The 13,616-nt window shown below is 44.6% G+C and overlaps 1 pseudogene across 1 annotated transcript; it reads left to right on the top strand.

Moving 5' to 3' along the window:
* The first annotated feature begins 1,259 nt into the window (after positions 1–1,259).
* Positions 1,260–2,039, top strand: LOC101004512 (annotated as a pseudogene). The gene has a single exon (XR_162377.5). The product of XR_162377.5 is annotated as a heat shock protein beta-1 pseudogene (transcript).
* The last annotated feature ends 11,577 nt before the right edge of the window (positions 2,040–13,616 follow it).

Genomic DNA, 13,616 nt, shown 5'->3' with positions numbered 1-13,616 from the left:
GCACAGATCTCCCCCTGCCCCACAAAATGCTTAAAAGGTAACTTAACTTGGCTGGGCATGGTGGCTCATGCCTGTAATCCCAGCACTTTGGGAGGCTGAGGTGGGTGGATCACCTGAGGTCGGGAGTTCAAGACCAGCCTGGCCAACATGGTGAAACCCTGTCTCTACTAAAAATACAAAAAAACTGGCCAGACGTTGTGGCAGGCGCCTGTAATCCCAGCTACTTGGGGGGCTGAGGCAGGAGAATCGCTTGAACCCAGGCTGTGGAGGTTGCAGTGAGCCAAGATTGTGCCATCGCATTCTAGCCTGGGGGACAACAGTGAGACTTCATCCCCCTCCCCCCTAAAAAAAGGTAACTTAACTCTTTGTTCAGGGCTCAGTCCTTTGGATATTAACCCGACTGGGCCGGTGCACCTAAATAGTAAATATCCGTCTCAACCCCATCGGTCTCTCTGATTCCTTATCAATCCCTCTACAGTGTGGTGAAATCATGCCTCTACTAAAAATACAAAAATTAGCTGGGCATGGTGGCACACACCTGTAGTTTCAGTTACTTGGGAGGCTGAGGCAGGAGAATCACTTGAAACCGGGAGGCAGAGGTTGCAGTGAGCCGAGATTGTACCACTGCATTCCAGCCTGGACAACAGAGTGAAACTCCATCTCAAAAAAAAAAAAAAAAAAAATTAGCCAGGCATGGTGATGTGTGCCTATAATCCCAGCTACTTGGGAGGCTGAGACAGGAGAATTGCCTGAACCTGGGAGGTGGAGGTTGCAGTGAGCCGAGATCCTGCCACTGCACACCCGCCTGGGCAACAAAGCAAGACTCTGTCTCAAAAAACAAAAAACAAAAAAAGAAAGAAAGAAAGAAAAGAAAACATCAGGCCAGGCGCAGTGGCTCATGCCTGTAATTCCAGCATTTCAGGAGGCCAAGGCAGGCAGATCACCTGAGGTCAGGAGTTCGAGACCAGCCTGGCCAACATGGTGAAACCCTGCCTCTACTAAAAATACAAAAATTATCCTGGCGTGGTGGCAGGCACCTGTAATCCCAGCTACTCAGGAGGTTGAGGCAGGAGAATCGCTTGAATCTGGGAGAATGAGGTTGCAGTGAGCGGAGATTGTGCCACTGTACTCTAGCCTGAATGACAAGAGTGAGATTCTGTCTCAAAAAAAAAAAAAAAGAAAGAAAAAGGAAAAAAAAAGAAAACATCAAAGAAGTACAATTAATTGTAAACAATAAGATGCTTTTAAAAAGCTATAGAGACACTTCTCTGAGCAGACGTCCAGAGCAGAGTCAGCCAGTATGACAGAGCGCCGCGTCCCCTTCTCGCTCCTGCGGGGCCCCAGCTGGGACCCCTTCCGCGACTGGTACCCGCACAGCCGCCTCTTCGACCAGGCCTTCGGGCTGCCCCGGCTGCCCGAGGAGTGGTCGCAGTGGTTGGGCGGCAGCAGCTGGCCAGGCTACGTGCGCCCCCTGCCCCCCGCCGCGATCGAGAGCCCTGCGGTGGTCGCGCCCGCCTACAGCCGCGCGCTCAGCCGGCAGCTCAGCAGCGGAGTCTCGGAGATCCGGCACACGGCGGACCGCTGGCGCGTGTCCCTGGATGTCAACCACTTCGCCCCGGACGAGCTAACGGTTAAGACCAAGGATGGCGTGGTGGAGATCACCGGCAAGCACGAGGAGCGGCAGGACGAGCATGGCTACATCTCCCGGTGCTTCACGCGGAAATACACGCTGCCCCCTGGTGTGGACCCCACCCAGGTCTCCTCCTCCCTGTCCCCTGAGGGCACACTGACCGTGGAAGCCCCCATGCCCAAGCTAGCCACACAGTCCAACGAGATCACCATCCCGGTCACCTTCGAGTCGCGGGCCCAGCTTGGGGGCCCAGAAGCTGCAAAATCTGACGAGACTGCCGCCAAGTAAAGCCTTAGCCCGGATGCCCACCCCTGCTGCCGCCACTGGCTGCGCCCCCCGACCCTCAACCTGTGTGTTCTTTTGATACGTTTATCTTGTTTTTCTCAAATAAAGTTCCAAGTAACCCCCCCAAAAAAATAAATAAAAAATAAAAAAATAAAAAGCTATAGAGTAAATCTAAGAAAATAAATAATAAAAGCAAAAATATATGAAATAGAAAACAAAGCATAAGAGATAGGATCAACAAAATAGATGGTTCTTTTTTTTTTTTTTTCCTGAGACGAAGTCTTGCTCTGTTGCCCAGGCTGGATTGCAGTGGTGCGATCTCAGCTCACTGCAACTTCCACCTCCTAGGTTCAAGCGATTCTCCTGCCTCAGCCTCCCGAGCAGCTGGGATTACAGGCACCACCACCATGCTCGGCTAATGTTTGTATTTTTTTTTTTTTTGAGACGGAGTCTGGCTCTGTCGCCCAGGCTGGAGTGCAGTGGCCGGATCTCAGCTCACTGCAAGCTCCGCCTCCCGGGTTTACGCCATTCTCCTGCCTCAGCCTCCCGAGTAGCTGGTACTACAGGCGCCCGCCACGTCGCCCGGCTAGTTTTTTGTATTTTTTTTTTTTAGTAGAGATGGGGTTTCACTGTGTTAGCCAGGATGGTCTCGATCTCCTGACCTCGTGATCCGCCCATCTCGGCCTCCCAAAGTGCTGGGATTACAGGCTTGAGCCACCGCGCCCGGCCTGTTTGTATTTTTTTTTTTTAGTAGAGATGGGATTTTGCCTTGTTAGCCAGGCTGGTCTTGAACTCCTGACCTCAGGTGATCACCCACCTCTGCCTCTCACAGTGCTGGGACCAATATCAGCCAACATCTGGCAAGGCTGATTAGGAAAAAAATAACTATACACAATCTATATGTATCAAGTCATCGCATGGCACACTTTGACTGTATTCAATCTTTATTTGTAAATCCAGTTTTTAAAAATGAAAAATAGTAAAAAAAAAAAAAAACACAAAACAAAAATAACTAACTGATAATAGGACATAATAATAGCTACAATCAAAATGTTTAAACGGAAAGAATTCTGTAAATAACCATGAATAAATTTGAAAACTTAGAACGCATTGGTAAATTTCCCAGGGAAGTGTATATCTTACAAAATTTGACACAGAAAGAAACAGAAAGCCTGAATTGACATCTGACCATTTAAAACATTGCACCAAGGCCGGGCATGGTGGCTCATGCCTGTAATCCCAGCACTTTGGGAGGCTGAGGCAGGAGGATCGCTTGAGCTCAGGAGTTTGGAACCAGCCTGAGTAGCATAGTGAGAACTTGTTTCTACAAAAAAGCAAATGAGTTGAACGTGTTGGTGCATGGCTGTAGTCCCAGGTACTTGGGAGGCTGAGGCAAGAGAATCGCTTGGACCCGGGAGGCGGAGGTTGCAGTGAACCGAGGTCATGCCACTGTACTCCAGCGAAGTTGTGGAGACCAAGATTTTATCATGCAGATGAATCCTCCAGGAAGCAGGCTTGAAAGAGAATAGATTGTGAATGTTTCTTACCAGACTTAAGAGTGTGTTCTATCAGTAATTCCAAAAGGGAGGAGGGTATAATGAGGCAGATCCCGCCCCTGCTTCCCATCATGGCCTGGCCTGAACTAGTTTTTCAGGTTAAGGTTAGAATACCCTTGGCTGAGAGAGGGGTCCATTTAGATGATTGGGGATTTTAGAATTTTATTTCTGGTTTATTGTCTTCCCCTTCCGGCCAAGATTTGCCAGAGGCAACATCAACGGCCACCAAAACTTTTATTTTGTCCCCTGGCATTGCCAGGGCAGCATGACGGCCTGCCCTGGGTCCATCCTGTCCCTTGGTGGGACTCCCTATGGCCAAGGGACATAAAGTCAAAGATTTATAGCCAATTTAAATGTTCTAGGAAAGATGGACATGAACAGGCATTCACTAACACTTTTTTTTTTTTTTTTTTTTTTGAGATGAGGTCTCACTCTGTCACCCAGGCTGGAGTGCAGTGGCATGATCTTGTCTCACTGCAACTTCTGCCTTCCAGGCTAAAGAAATCCTCCCGCTTCAGCCTCCCAAGCACCTGGGACCACAGGTGCACACCACCATGCCTGGATAATTTTTATTGTACAAACAAAAAGCCAAAGGTGAGGTTACAAAATTGACTTTCTCTTTAACTTCTATGTATTGAGCTACTGTAATCTTGGTTTTAGTTATAGACTTATAGCAATTAACTATACAAAACATAAGCATTATTATAACCTTTTAAGCTAAGGAATTTAGAGACTTCTGTTGTGCTGCAGTGCTTTTTGTGGCCTTTTAGTAATTTGTTCTAAGATGGTTGGAAAAACTTTTAAAAATATATATCTATCTGCATAAATCTCATAACTAGGAGTATTATACCCAGGAGGCTTTGTCACAAGGTATCTTTATATCCGTTCAGTAAAATTGTCTTTTAATTCTACAGGAAGCAGAAAATTCTTTATGGTTGGGAATGGACGAAAAAGTGCCTATATGGCTTGGCTGTGTCCCCACCCAAATCTCATCTTGAACTGTGGTTCCCATAATCCCCACGTGTGGTGGCAGTGACCTGGTGGGAGGTAATAGAACTATGGAGGCAGTTTCCTCCATGCTAATCTCGTGATAGTGAGTAAGTTCTCACGAGATTTGATGGTTTTATAAAGGGCTTCCCTCTGCTCAGCTCTCATTCTTCCCCTTCCTGCCGCCATGTGAAGAAGGATGTGGTTGCTTCCCCTTCCACCGTAACTGTAAGTTTCCTGAGACATCCCTAGCCATGCAAAACTGTGAGTCAATTAAACCTCTTTCCCTTTTAAATTACCCAGTCTCAAGTATGTCTTTATTAGCAGTGTCAGAATGGACTTATATGGTGCCACATATTAGCTCAGAAGGCAAAAGTCCCTTTGTCTGCCAGCTGTTTAGGCATTTGTGTACCCATCCTTGATTTGGAGGATCTGAGCTAATACTATCCCTCAAACCCTGCCCTTACAATGTACATGCCCACCTCCTCCACAACAGTTCCTGGGCCCAGAGGGAGGGTGCTTGTATAGTTTCAGCAGCAGGGCATTTACGGTAAAAAGCAGATTGGGCCCAGCGGGGTGCCAAATGAGGGAGATTAGCATCTCTAGTCTTCAGAATACCACTATTCTGGTTTCCTTGGAAGTAAAACAAGGAGAGATAAATAACATTAATAATTTGACAATTGGCCAGGTGCGGTGGCTCACATCTGTCATCCTAGAACTTTGGGAACCCGAGGCAGGTGGATCACTTGAGCCCAGCAGTTTGAGACCAGTCTTGGCAACATGGCAAAACCCTGTCTCTGAAAAAAAAAATACAAAAATTAGCAGAGCCTGGTGGTGTGTGCCTGTAGTCCCAGCTACTCAGGAGGCTGAGGTTCGAGGATTGCTTGAGCCCAGGAGGCAGAGGTAGCAGTGAGCCAAGATCATGCCACTGCACTCCAGCCTGGGTGATAGAAACTCTCTCTCAATAATAATAATAGTATTTTGACAATTAAAAGAGTATTTGTGTGTCAGAACAGAAAAAGGAACCTATTCCATCAGGGCACCAACTAAAAATATGAAGAAAAATTATAATCTGGTACTCTTTGTTTTTCTTTTCTTTTTGAAATGGAGTCTCACTCTGTCGCCCAGGCTGGAGTGCAGTAGCACGATCTCGGCTCACTGCAAGCTCCACCTCCCTGGTTCAAGCGATTCTCCTGCCTCAGCCTCCTGAGTAGCTGGGATTACAGGCGCACGTCACCAAGCCCAGCTAATTTTTGTATTTTTAGTAGAGATGGGGTTTCATCATATTGGTCAGGCTGATCTCGAACTCCTGACCTTGTGATCCGCCAGCCTCGGCCTCCCAAAGTGCTGGGATTACAGGCGTGAGACACCATGCCTGGCCTCTAATCTGGTTCTTTAGAGGCTTATTGTAGCCAAGAGATAATTCATGATTCAATCTGCACTCAGAAACAAAAGTCAGGGCTGGAATCTAGTAATAAGCGTTATAATTTTCCTTTGAAACAATTTCTCTTTCTAGCCCTCCTTTTGTACCAAAGAGAAATTATAGTAAGATCAATTTATGTGCAAAATAAGTTTTAGGCTTATACTTGGTCTGATTTTTTCACATAAAATGCAACAAGAATTGATTGGTCGTATAGGTTCTTATTAATTTTGCTTTGCCATACTTTACCTAAAAATATGTTACTCCAGTCAAACTCTTGGTTAAAAAAAAGAAAGAAAAGAAAGAAAAGGCCGGGCGCGGTGGCTCAAGCCTGTAATCCCAGCACTTTGGGAGGCCGAGACGGGCGGATCACGAGGTCAGGAGATCGAGACCATCCTGGCTAACACAGTGAAACCCCGTCTCTACTAAAAATACAAAAAACTAGCCGGGCGTGGTGGCGGGCGCCTGTAGTCCCAGCTACTCGGAGGCTGAGGCAGGAGAATGGCCTGAACCTGGGAGGCGGAGCTTGCAGTGAGCCGAGATCGCGCCACTGCACTCCAGCCTGGGTGACACAGCGTCAGACTCCGTCTCAAAAAAAAAAAAAAAAAAAAAAAAGAAAGAAAAAAGGAAAACAAAAAGGAAGAAAAGAAAGAAAACCAGTGTCTCCAATTGCCCTGTTTTAAAAGAAAAGACTCTTTCTAAACTTCTGCAAATAACTATATTGTCACAAAATCATGGTTTTCAAAGTTTGGAGAACTCAGAGAGAGAGAAAGGTAAATTCTCACAGAGCCATATTTTACCCAAATGTTCTAAACTATAAACAACTCAAAAGAAAACGATTTCCTTGACTCTTCCTTAAACAGAGTAGCAGCTTCTGCACAAGCTGTCGCATCTTCACCTTGGAACTGTCATTCACAGCCCTTGCTGAATGAGAGCTGTTTACCAGGCACTGTAGAATCTAGCAGCTCCTCATATAATTAGAGTCAGTCCTAGGGAAAAAAAAAAAAAAAAAGAGACTTCCTGCTCATGAGAATCTCCTACTTACATCCCCAGAGAGCAAGATCCTGTGCAAACCATTTTTATTTTTTCATGAAACTCTTTTGGGCACCATTATTTCCATTAGCATGGGGTAACTTTAGTTAACATCCCACGGTAAGGCAGTAAGTGCCCCGCAAGAGGAAACTCTCCAGTCCAAAGTCCCAGCAGTTGTCACTGGGAAATGCGCACAGGTTTTTGCCATAAGCTCCAATAAATGTTCCACAAAGGGCCATGAAGTGGAGGGTTTGTTTTGACTCTCACTCCAGCTTCTACCCTATATTCTGTGGGCTCAGGAAATCTTACTAGTTCCCGTTCAGCGTGTCCAATTAACATTTCTCCAAGGGCAGATTTACATGCCTTCAGTTTTATAGTACTAGGTAAGAGAAACAGCCCCCAGTCAGATACAATGACCATTTTCATAAGACACACAAAGCCTGTCTAAATATCTTAGATTTCATCATTCTATCAACCCATTCATTTTCATGATTTGGTCCCAGACCGTTTCTATCGTTCTTTCTTTTTGAGGTGGAGTCTTGCTCTGCCACCCAGGCTGGAGTGCAGTGGTGCCATCTGGGCTCACTGCAAGCTCCGCCTCCCAGGCTCAATCGATTCTCCTGCCTCAGCTTCCCGAGCAGCTGGGATTACAGGTGTGTTCCACCACACCCAGCTAATTTTTGTATTTTTCAGCAGAGACGGGGTTTTGCCATGCTTGTCAGGCTGGTCTCGAACTCCTGACCTCAAGTGATCTGTCCGCCTTGGCCTCCCAAAATGCTGGGATTACAGGCAAGAGCCACCGCACCTGGCTGATCTTTTATTTTCTACCCCCAGATCATCTTACCTTTTCTGGTGAAAAAGAATTTGAGTTCCCAGCAGAGAACTAAGTCAAGGGACTCGTGCCCTTTTTTGAATCTTTATCTTAATTTGCCTCAGCATTGCCCCAGGCAATGTCAGCTTTCTCCTTATAATCTTTGTCTTTTGATTGTTCTTAAATTTCCCCAATCTGGGGAAAATGCAGAAAATTGATGTGGAGCCCTTTAATGTTGGGGGATCAGCATGGGCTCCTTTTGGTCCACCCAGACTTTGATGGTGTTGCAAAGACCTTTGTTGTAGCTCCATTAATTTTCATTTTATTTATTTCATTTCTTAATAACCATCCAAAAATTTCCACCACCCTTCTGGGGTGAGTCCTTTGATTTCCCTTTTGCATTTCCTTTTTTTTTTTTGTTAATTTGTAGGGTCCAGCCCCGCAGGGTTGGTGGGATTTTCTCCCCGTGTGTGGAGATGAGAGATTGTCGGAATAAAGACACAAGACAAAGAGATAAAAGAAAAAACAGCTGGGTCCGGGGGACCACTACCACCAAGACGCAGAGACCAGTAGTGGCCCCAAATGCCAGACTGCGCTGATATTTATTGGACACAAGGCAAAAGGGGCATGGTAAAGAGTGAGAGCCATTTCCAATGATAGGTAAAGTCACGTGGGTCACGTGTTCACTGGACAGGGGGCCCTTCCCTGCCTGGCAGCCAAGGCAGAGAGAAAGAGAGGAGAGAGAGAGAGACAGCTTACGCCATTATTTCTGCATATCAGAAGCTTTTAGTACTTTGACTAATTTGCTACTGTTATCTAAAAGGCAGAACCAGGTGTACAGGATGGAACATGAAGGTGGACTAGGAGCGTGACCACTGAAGCACAGCATCACAGGGAGACGGTCAGGCCTCCGGATAACTGCGGGCAGGCCTGACTGATGTCAGGCCCTCCACAAGAGGTGGAGGAGTACTCTGAACTCCTCTGAACTCCCTTTCCCAGTCTGCTAAGTAGCAGGTGCTTTTCCTTGGCACTGACGCTACCACTAGACCACGGTCCACTTGGCAACGGGCGTCTTCCCAGATGCTGGCATTACCACTAGACCAAGGCGCCCTCTGGTGTCCCTGCCCGGGCATAACAGAAGGCTCGCACTTGTCTTCTGGTCACTTCTCACTATGTCCCCTCAGCTCCTATCTCTGTATGGCTTGGTTTTTCCTAGGTTATGATTGTAGAGCAAGGATTATTGTAATATTGGAGTAAAGAGTAATTGTTGCAAACTAATGATTAATGATATTCATACATAATCATATCTGTTATCTATATCTAGTATAAATATTCTTATTTTATATTTTATTACACTGGAACAGCTCATGCCCTCGATCTCTTGCCTTGGCACCTGGGTGACTTGCCACCCACATTAATTAATCTAATGTTTTATTTTTTATTGATTGATTTTTTTTTTTTAGATGCAGTCTCGTTCTGTCACCTAGGCTGGAGTGCAGTGGCGTGATCTCAGCTCACTGCAAGCTCCGCCTCCTGGGTTCACACCATTCTCCTGCCTCAGCCTCCCAAGTAGCTGGGACTACAGGCACCTGCCACCATGCCCGGCTAATTTTTTGTATTTTTAGTAGAGACAAGATTTCACTGTGTTAGCCAGGATGGTCTGGATCTCCTGACCTTGTGATCCGCCCTCCTTGGCCTCCCAAAGTGCTGGAATTACAGGCATGAACCACCGCGCCTGGCTTTTTTTTTTTTTGACCTGAGTCTCTCTCTGTCACCCTGGCTGGAATGCTATGGTGTGCTCTCAGCTCACTGCAACCTTCACCTCCCAGATTTAAACAATTCTCCTGCCTCAGCCTCCCAAGGAGCTGAGATTACAGGTGCACACCATCATGCCTGGCTAATTTTTTTGTATTTTTAGTAGATATGGGGTTACATCATGTTGGTCAGACTGGTCTCGAACTCCTGACCTCAAGTGATCCGTCCACCTCAGCCTCCCAAAGTGCTGAAATTACAGATGTGAGACACCGCACCTGGCCCCTAATTTTTTCCCCATAAGTTATTGGGGTGCAGGTGGTATTTGATTACATGAGTAAGTTCTTTTTTTTTATTATTATTATACTTTGAGTTCTAGGGTACATGTGCATAACATGAAGGTTTGTTACATATGTATACTTGTGCCATGTTGGTGTGCTGCACCCATCAACTCGTCATTTACATCAGGTATAACTCCCAATGCAATCCCTCCCACATGAGTAAGTTCTTTAGCGGTGATTTGTGAGATCCTGGTGCACCCATCACCTGAGCAGTATACACTGCACTGTATTTGTTTTCTTTTATCCCTCACCCCCCTCCCACTCTTCCCTCTAAGTCCTCAAAGTCCATTGTATCATTCTTATGCTTTGCATCCTCATAGCTTAGCTCCCACATATCAGTGAAAGCATACAATGTTTGGTTTTCCATTCCTGAGTTACTTCACTTAGAATAATAGTCTCCAAACTCATCCAGATCATTGCAAATGCTGTTAATTCATTTCTTTTTATGGCTGAGTAGTACTCCTCTCACCCAGATCATTGCAAATCCTGTTAATTCATTTCTTTTTATGGCTGAGTAGTATTCCATCATATATATATCATATATGATATATACCATAGTGTGTATATATACCATATGTACCATATATATCACATATAGACCATAGTGTATATATACACCATGTATATATGTGTGTGTGTATATATATATACACACACACACACACCATAGTTTCTTTATCCACTCTTTGATTGATGGGCATTTGGGTTGGTTCCATGATTTTGCAATTGTGAATTGTGCTGCTATAAACATGCGTGTGCAAGTATCTTTTTCATATAATGACTTCTTTTCCTCCAGGTAGATACGCAGTAGTGGGATTGCTGGATCAAATGGTAGTTCTTCTTTTAGTTCTTTAAGGAATCTCCACATTGTTTTCCATAGCAGCTGTACTAGTTTACATTGCCACCAGCAGTGTAGAAGTGTTCCGTGGTCGCTGTATCCACGCCAACATCTACTTTTTTTTTTTTTTTTTTGAGACGGAGTCTCGCTCTGTTGCCCAGGCTGGAGTGCAGTGGCTGGATCTCAGCTCACTGCAAGCTCCGCCTCCTGGGCTCACACCATTCTCCTGCCTCAGTCTCCCGAGTAGCTGCGACTACAGGCACCCGCCACCGCGCCCAGCTAGTTTTTTGGTTTTTTTTTTTGGTATTTTTTAGTAGAGACGGGGTTTCACCATGTTAGCCAGGATGGTCTTGATCTCCTGATCTCATGATCCGCCCATCTCGGCCTCCCAAAGTGCCGGGATTACAGGCTTGAGCCACCGCGCCTGGCCTTTTTTTTTTTTTTCACTGTACGCCTGCAAGAATGGCGTACAGTGCTATCGCATTGTGGTTTTGATTTGCATTTCCCTGCTCATTAGTGATGTTGAGTATTTTTTCATATGTTTCTTGGCCATTTGTGTATCTTCTTTTGAGAACTGTCTGTTCTTGTCCTTACCCCACTTTTTGATGGGATTGTGTTTTTTTTCTTACTGATTTGTCTGAGTTCGTTGAAGATTCTGGGTATTAGTCCTTTGTCAGATGTATAGATTGTGAAGGTTCTCTCCCACTCTGTGGGTTGTCTGCTTACTCTGCTGACTGTTCCTGTTGCCCTGCAAAAGCTCTTAATTTAATTAGGTCCCAGCTATTTATCTTTGTTTTTATTGCATTTGTTTTTGGGTTTTTGGTCATAAAATCCTTGCCTAAGCCAATGTCTAGAAGGGTTTTTCCAATGTCATCTTCTAGAATTTTTATGGTTTCAATTCTTAGGTTTAATTCCTTAATCCATCCTGAGTTGATTCTTGTATAAGGTGAGAGATGAGGATCCAGTTTCATTCTCCTACACGTGGCCAGCCAATTATCCCAGGACCATTTGCTGAAAAGGGTGTCCTTTCCCACTTCATGTTTTTGTTTATTTGTTGAAGATCAGCTGCCTGTAAGTATTTGGGTTTATTTCTGGGTTCTCTATTCTGTTCCATTGGTCTATGTGCCTATTTTTAGACCAATATGTCACTGTTTTGGTGACTATGGCCTTAGAGTATAGTTTGAAATCAGGTAGTGTGATGCCTCCAGATTTGTTCTTTTGGCTTAGTCTTGCTTTGGCTATGTGGGCTCTTTTTTGTTCCATATGAATTTTGGAATTTTTTTTCTAACTCTGTGAAGAAAGATGGTGGTGTTTTGATGGAGACTGTGTTGAGTTTGTAGATTGCTTTTGGCAGTATGGCCATTGTCACAATATTGATTCTACCTATCCATGAGCATGGGATGTGTTTCCATGTGTTTGTGTCATCTATAATTTCTTTTAGCAGTGTTTTGTAGTTTTCCTTTAGAGGTCTTTTGATTTCTTTGTTAGATATATTCCTAAGTTTTTTGTTTTGTTTTGTTTTGTTTTTGCTATTGTGAAAGTGGTTGAGTTCTTGATTTGATTCTCTGCTTGGTTGCTGTTGGTGGATAGAAGAGCTACTGATTTGTGTGAATTAATTTTGTATCCAGAAACTTTGCTGAATCCTTTTATCAGTTTTAGGATGTTTCTGGAGGAGTCCTTAGGATTATCAAGGTAAACAATTATATCATCAGCAAACAGGGGAAGTTTGACTTCCTCTTTATTGATTTGGATGCCCTTGATTTCTTTCTCCTGTCTGACTGCTCTGGTTAGAACTTCCAGTACTATGTTGAAGAGGAGTGGTGAGGGTGGGCATCCTTGTCTTGTTCAAGTTCTCTGAGGGAATGCTTTCAACTATTATGTTGGCTGTGGTTTTGTCATAGATGGCTTTTGTTACAGTAAGATATGTCCCTTGTATACTGATTTTGCTGAGGGTTTTAATCATAAAAGGGTGCTGGATTTTGTCAAATGCTTTTTCTGCATCTATTGAAATGATCATGTGATTGTCATTTTTAATTCTGGTTAGGTGATATATCACATTTACTGACTTGTCTGCATTAAACCACCCCTGCATCTCTGGTATGAAACCCACTTGATCATGGTGGATTATCTTTTTGATATGTTGTTGAATTTGGATAGCTAGTATTGTGTTAAGGATTTTGGCATCTATGTTCATCAAGGATATCAGTCTGTAATTATCTTTTTTGGTTGTGTCCTTTCCTGGTTTTGGTATTAGGGTGATGCTGGCTTCATTGAATGGATCAGGGAGGGTTCCTTCTTTCTCTATATTGTGGAATTGTGTCAAAAGGATTGGTACCAATTCTTCTTTGACTGTCTGGTAAAATTCTGCTGTGAATCCATCTGGTCCTGGCTTTTTTGTTGTTGGTAATTTTTAAATTACCAGTTCAATCCCACTGCTTGTTATTGCTGTATTCAGGGTATCTAATTCTTCCTGGTTTAAACTAGGAGGGTTGTATTTTTCCAGGAATGTATCCATCACTTCTAGGTTTTCTAGCTTATGTGTGTAAAGGGGTTCATACTAGCCTTGAATGCTCTTTTGTATTTCAGTGGTGTCAGTTGTAATTTTCATGTGTGTCCGTGTGAAGAGTCCACCAAACAGGCTTTGTGTGAGCAATAAAGCTTTTTAATCACCTGGGTGCAGGCGAGCTGAGTCCAAAAAGAGAGTCGGTGAAGGGAGATGGGATATGGCTGTTTTATAGGATTTGGGTAGGTAGTGGAAAATTACGGTCAAAGGGATTGTTCTTTGGCGGGCAGAGGCTGGGGTCGCAAGGTACCCAGTGGGGGAGCTTCTGAGCCAGGAGAAGGAATTTCACAAGGTAATGTCATCTGTTAAGGCAGGAATCAGCCATTTTCACTTCTGTGATTCTTCACTTGCTTCAGGCCATCTGGATGTATACGTGCAGGCTTGGGCTCAGAGGCCTGACA

Source organism: Papio anubis, chromosome 12, assembly GCF_008728515.1.
Source record: "Papio anubis isolate 15944 chromosome 12, Panubis1.0, whole genome shotgun sequence".
Classification (NCBI taxonomy): Eukaryota; Metazoa; Chordata; class Mammalia; order Primates; family Cercopithecidae; genus Papio; species Papio anubis.
Note: the sequence above shows the minus strand (reverse complement) of the source record. Positions and strands in the feature narration are given on the sequence as shown.